Genomic DNA, 6102 nt, shown 5'->3' on the forward strand with positions numbered 1-6102 from the left:
ATATGAAGTCATTTTATTAATAAGTCAAAATGTTGAACGAAACAGCATTTGTGAACAGTTTGAATCAGACTCTCACTTGTTGAATCATTTAGAGCTGTTACTCTATTGACTAATTGATTGTACATTTTAGAGCTTCTAAGTTTGCTGTGTAAATTAATAATGCTATTCTATAACACGTGAACTGAAACTAATCATCTAATACATTGAAGAACTGACTTTGAACGTCAAAAGGTATTCACATTGCGTCACATATGTCTTACCTATGTAGAAGCATTTAACAAACTGTTGACAAAAAAAACTAATGCACACAAAAACAAAGTGTGCAAATCTATTATGGCAGCTCATATTCCATGCATCCCATTAAACCATTTGAAAATTGCTCAGTCATACAAATAGTTTTCAGGTGTTTATTCAAATCATGATCAGACCAACAAACACATCATGCGTTTTCCTTTTTCAAAGATCATAAAAAAAGAGAGAAAACACCTTAATCTACATACATTTTTAAAATATTTGTGTCAAGAGTTTTTTAAAGGGACAGATCACCCCAAAAAATGTAAGTTCTTATCATTTACTTACCATCATGTCATTTCAAAACCATATGATTTACTTTCTTGTTGGAAAAAAAGCAGGTGGGACATTGTGCTAAATATCACTTTTTGTGTCCCAGGCAGAAAAGAAAATCATACGGGATTAAAATGTATGAGTATAGATAACAGAATTTTTATTTTGGGTTGAACTAACCCTTTAACTTCGTTACATTATCTGTGATGCTCAAATGTGTTTTTCTCCTACATGAAATGTAATATTTTTCAACATATTTTATATATATACAATTACATAAACATTCTAATTACTTAGAATTAACTACTAAGAGTTTCTGCATATAGGAATTGAGCCATTTCTGTCTTTCCATTGCTGTCAAAAGCTTACTCTTCTCTCTAAATGCAGCGTCATCTGCCACCACTATGTTTCTCTTCTGCTGGTGACCCACCCGTGAAGGCCAGTTGCCCGGCCAGCCCTTCACCAGCTCCTCCTCCATCTGTGACTGGCTGAGGGGAAGCCAATCATCCCCCACCAGCTGTTCTGTCCCAGCCTTAGCTGCACCAAAATCTGGGGCAGTCAGCATCTGAATGCTCCAGTCACGGAGTGAGATGGAGGGGTACAGAACTTCCCACTGTTCACCTTTGGAGTCCTCTTGACCAATAGCAGGCAAGTTACTGTTTAGGAGAAAGAGAAGTGTCAGAAATTTGTCTAGCGAATAATAAAAAGCTACTGTAAAAAAGTGTATGAAATTTTAACTATGGACAATGAAACCATGATTTTTAATTTTCTTTTATAGAGCAGCTGTTTGAAAAATATATTTTTACACCCATAATTGGAGTTGAATTAACTGTCTGGCAATTTTATTCATAGAACCCTATAATCTAGGGGTGTCCAAACTCGGTCCTGGAGGGCCACTGTCCTGCAGGGTTTAGCTCCAACCCCAATTAAACACACCTGCACCAGCTAATCAAGGTCTTACTATGCATACTAGAAACTGACAGGCAGGTGTGTTGAGGCAAGTTGGAGCTAAACTCTGCAGAACAGTGACCCTCCAGGACCGAGTTTGGACACCCCTGCTATAATCTATTAAATGCTGCCAACTTATAAATCCTATCTACAAAAATCCTTTTAATGAACAAGAAATGAAATATATATATATTTTAAGGTTTCCATAGCAGAACCTCTGGTAACTTAAGGCAAATTTGTTCTCTGTGAGAAAAAAAAAGAGACTTCCATGTAAAATTTTGTCTATAGCTCAAATGGAGTTTTATGTTTTGAATATTGCAAATTTAACAACTAGTTGCGAAGTAACCACACATCTCATCCATCCCATAATTACACAGAATGCAATTAACTACAGACTCGTCATGAATTCAAAGTTTGGTGAGTTTTCACCAAAGGGATGCATAGCTGTTCAATATGAGGAATAACAACAAAATCAATAATAATATAATGAGCAGTTATACCTTTGCAGAGGTCGAAGTTGAGGCTGGGGAAATGCAGATGTCGTCAGTGTCACACTCATCAGGACTAAGAGCAATAGGGCAGGACGAAGAAGCAAGGGTAAAGCCACCATCTACAGATGAATATGTTGACCAAGACATAATAGTAGTCAAATATTTCTGTACCATTGTGAGAAGTAGAGAAGATACATGTGCAACATCCAAAATGTATATTGAACGTAATGTACTCAGATATGAGAAATATGAGAAATGCTGACTATTGCTAGAAGATAGTTCTGACTACAGGCCACTTTGAAATTAAACTCATACATCAGCCAATCAGACGTATATTTCAAACACATAAATTATTCACACCCTTTCACTTACTTATATTATAAAACAGTATTTTAGAACAGACTGAAAAGGTACATATTAATAACTGTCTTTTTATATTTTTTAAATACAAGACAGTTCAGTTGATTTATCATGAAATGTTAATGTCAGTTAAACTTATTTTCTGCTTTATCTGTTCTCTATTATATTTCAAAAACATTTAAAACTACAACATTTTAATGAATAAATAAATATAAATATTATATTTAAATAATCTAGTCCTTTTAAAATGCCCAAAAGCCTCCTAGAGAAAAACCTTAAATTATAAACGTCTCTGTAACCAATTTTTGTAAAAATCAATATAAATGCAAATATATTTAAATGATTTTAGTACATTACATTTTAGAATTAGTTAATGGTAAAATATTATTATTAAATATAGCATGCATTGTTTAAAAATAAACCAATATTTTAATATACATTTATGCGTTCATTTTATTTCAATATATTATAATTTACAATTATAGTAAAATTAATATTAAAATTTATGGCACCTTTGTGGAGAAGCTCTTCCTCTTGGCTGTGTGTTGCTGTGAAGTTCTTTGTCTGGAGTCAAAAATCCAATCAGTCTTGTGTGACTCCAAGCTAGTTTGCAAATCTTCCATGCAATGTCTCAAAGAGGTTCGTGATTGTCTAATATTTCTGTCTATCACTCAAGGTAGGTATTTAATTGTTGAGAAGTTGCCTATGGTACCTCTTCGTATGTATTGCTTTATCAACTTCTCAGATTGTAGCTCTACCCCAAACTCTGTTGTGCATTGTCAGGTGCCAGTGTGAATCTATACAGGCTTTGCTTGTGTGGGATTATATATACCTCTCTTTTTGTCAGAAGTTGTAGGGGGAAACAGAAAAGATAAAAGGGCATGTGTCACTCTTGAAACGGAAACAGAGCTGAAACAGAGAAGGCCACACCCCTGACTGTCCTGTTTGGAGCCTTAAAATAGAGGAAAGAATCAGAGGAGAAAAGACGACTGTTTGGACGTCAGTGCACCTAATGATGTCTCAAAAAAGGAAAAAAGATAAATCTGGAAAGTGCCACATGATCACAAAATCATGATCAAAACTACATGTTCCAGCTTTTCCGTACTATGGTGTAGCCTATAATGTCCTTGACTCAAGCGCGTGACCTACCTGTCGCTGGGCGTAACCTATAGGATCATGAGTTACAAGATAAGGGTCGGTAATGAGGATCCTCAACCGAATTTGAAGTGTCGTGTTTGTCGTCCTCAAGCAGCCTACGCACACGTTTGGATTCTAGGCCAAGCTAGACGTCACTCTCATTAAATTTGAAAGGTCCTGTCAAACACGCTGAAACCCCCACAAGACAATTTGTCGCATTTTACGCAACCACAGGTAGGCTTTTGCTTCAGAAACACTCCACACAATCTGACAACTGCTAAAACGCTCATGTGAGAAATTTTTTTTTTCACACAAGAAATGTGTGTGTTTATTAGCTAGCCTATATATTTCATTGTTATTTAATATAAACATTAATTACGCACTCATTCAATCTATAGGCGACATCCGGCGAACGAAAAAATTCATTTTCATTCAGCACAGGAAGGCTTGTTACCGAAGAGGACTTTAGCGAGGTCTCATTTAAAATAATGGGCAGCGGTTGTGAATGCCAGGTTCAGACGAGCAGGTCCTGACAGTCATTATAGAGGACATGAGTGGAGGGACAAGAATGAAAGCGTCGAAGGAAAGAATCAGAGCGTGAGGCAGACGAGGTCGAGGGATTCAGCGGCGAGAGGCCGAGGAGATGATCTGAAGCCTTGGTAAACTTTTGACTCAACTTTGGTTGTAATCCATAGATCTGCAAGTTTTACCACTGTTAACCGCGACTGTGAGTCATAAGTGTTTTTTTTTCACAAGCTAGCACTCTCTCTTCTCTCTTTTCCCTCACCTCCTGGTCTTTCATATCCTCATCCAAACCTCGGGATTTGTGCTCACAAACTGTGAAAGATCTCAAACTTTACTTAAAGATCATCTGTTGATCTTCTGGAGAGACATTTTTTGGAGAGGTGATTTTTAAAGTAAACTGCTTTGAGATTTAAACAATATGTCAGAGACAAGAAATGTCGTTAGGAGTGAAAAATGAGCACTTAAAGTCACTGCTATCTCAAGCTAAAACTATGAAAATTAATATGTTCTGAATATAAATGAATATCTGAACATCTGAGAGGGGAACGTGGCAGTGGAACATTAAAAAAGGCTCCAGTTTTTTTTTGTGATAACATTAGCCTACCTATCATTAGCATTCAAGAGCCAACACAGAAAGATGCTTTTTTTTACTGCAAGATTATGTACGAGATCTACAAGATGAGGCTAACTATGTTAACCAGCCAAACCTTGACCCTTTGAGACAAAATGAATTTCCGGTCTATAGTTCTTTCTAAAGGTCTAAAACTGTCTATTATGTATATGGTGTGATGTTATGCAAATAAATCCCTTTCATGAAGCGCCCATTAAAAGGCAATCGGCTGGGACGTGTTATGGTCACTTCAGGGAAGCAATTTACCATTATTGATGATCATGTGATCCTGGGTGGTGCATTTGTGGGATTCATTCATGAAATTGGTGTAATTTATTTGAGATGCTGTGTGAGATTTAAACTCATTTAAACTGCACACGAAATTATAATATAATAAATTTGAATGAAAAGATGCGATGTTTATGCAAACACTATTTGCACAGTAATCTTAACTGATATAAATGAATTTTGGTGTTATGTTAAGATAACATTCAGATTAAATTGTGTAGGCTGTACTAAACAGCCATATGAGACAATAATACCTTTGTTCACTTGCTCACTTTCGAATGGAATTCCCCCTGAGAATTCACATGATGTCACTTCCTCTTATGTCATTTAAAAGACACTTCTCTGTTGGCGAATAATCTAGTGTGACTGGGAAAAACAAAAGATCATAGAAAAGTTAGCATCATTTAAGAAGAAAGTCTATATGCTTTATAGAAAATGCATAGACTTTACTTTCAAATATTTAAAAAATCACCATTAATGCATTACATAATATTTTAACAGAGCTGGTTTCTAATTAAATTTGAATTCACAGGTTTAAGCTTCTAAAATAGCAGATTTTTGTGTTTAGTACACCATCAGACACAAACCGCTCTGATTTTCATGGAATGACACTGTAATCAGGGATTTCAGGGATGCATTAATGAAACTGTCACATCGAAGAAGAACAGCATGACATCCAGGGTGCGAACTACGGGGGAGCTAGGGGGAGCTCGGCTCCCCTTAATAAGACATGGGCTCCCCTGAAAACGTGATTTGTGAAATTTTGGGGGGTCTCAAAAAATATTGACAATGTGTTATTTTGACATGCAATTTCAGTTTTGTGTAATGTGATCATCGTGGATTATTATGTGTAAAATTGCAAAAATATCATTCATCCATGCATGACGGCGATTTAAACCTAATTAACTTCAATAAAGATAACTATACATGCTATTCTTGTCATGAGCATCAAGGTGTGGGGGCGCTGCGGTGCAAATTCCACTCATGTTTAGTACATGTTAACCCAAAGATTCGTAGAAAAAATATAAACGCTGGACTCTGTGGTCGATCCCCAAAGTCCACGGTATAGTTCGAACACTGATGACATCATACACCTCTGCAATCATCTCGTGTATTACAGTCTCATTTTTACCCTGCTGTATTTCTCTGATATGCAATAAACAGAGCTGAGCCTATCTG

The sequence above is a fragment of the Sinocyclocheilus rhinocerous genome, unplaced genomic scaffold, assembly GCF_001515625.1.
Source record: "Sinocyclocheilus rhinocerous isolate Xijiao unplaced genomic scaffold, SAMN03320098_v1.1 scaffold61, whole genome shotgun sequence".
Taxonomy (NCBI): Eukaryota; Metazoa; Chordata; class Actinopteri; order Cypriniformes; family Cyprinidae; genus Sinocyclocheilus; species Sinocyclocheilus rhinocerous.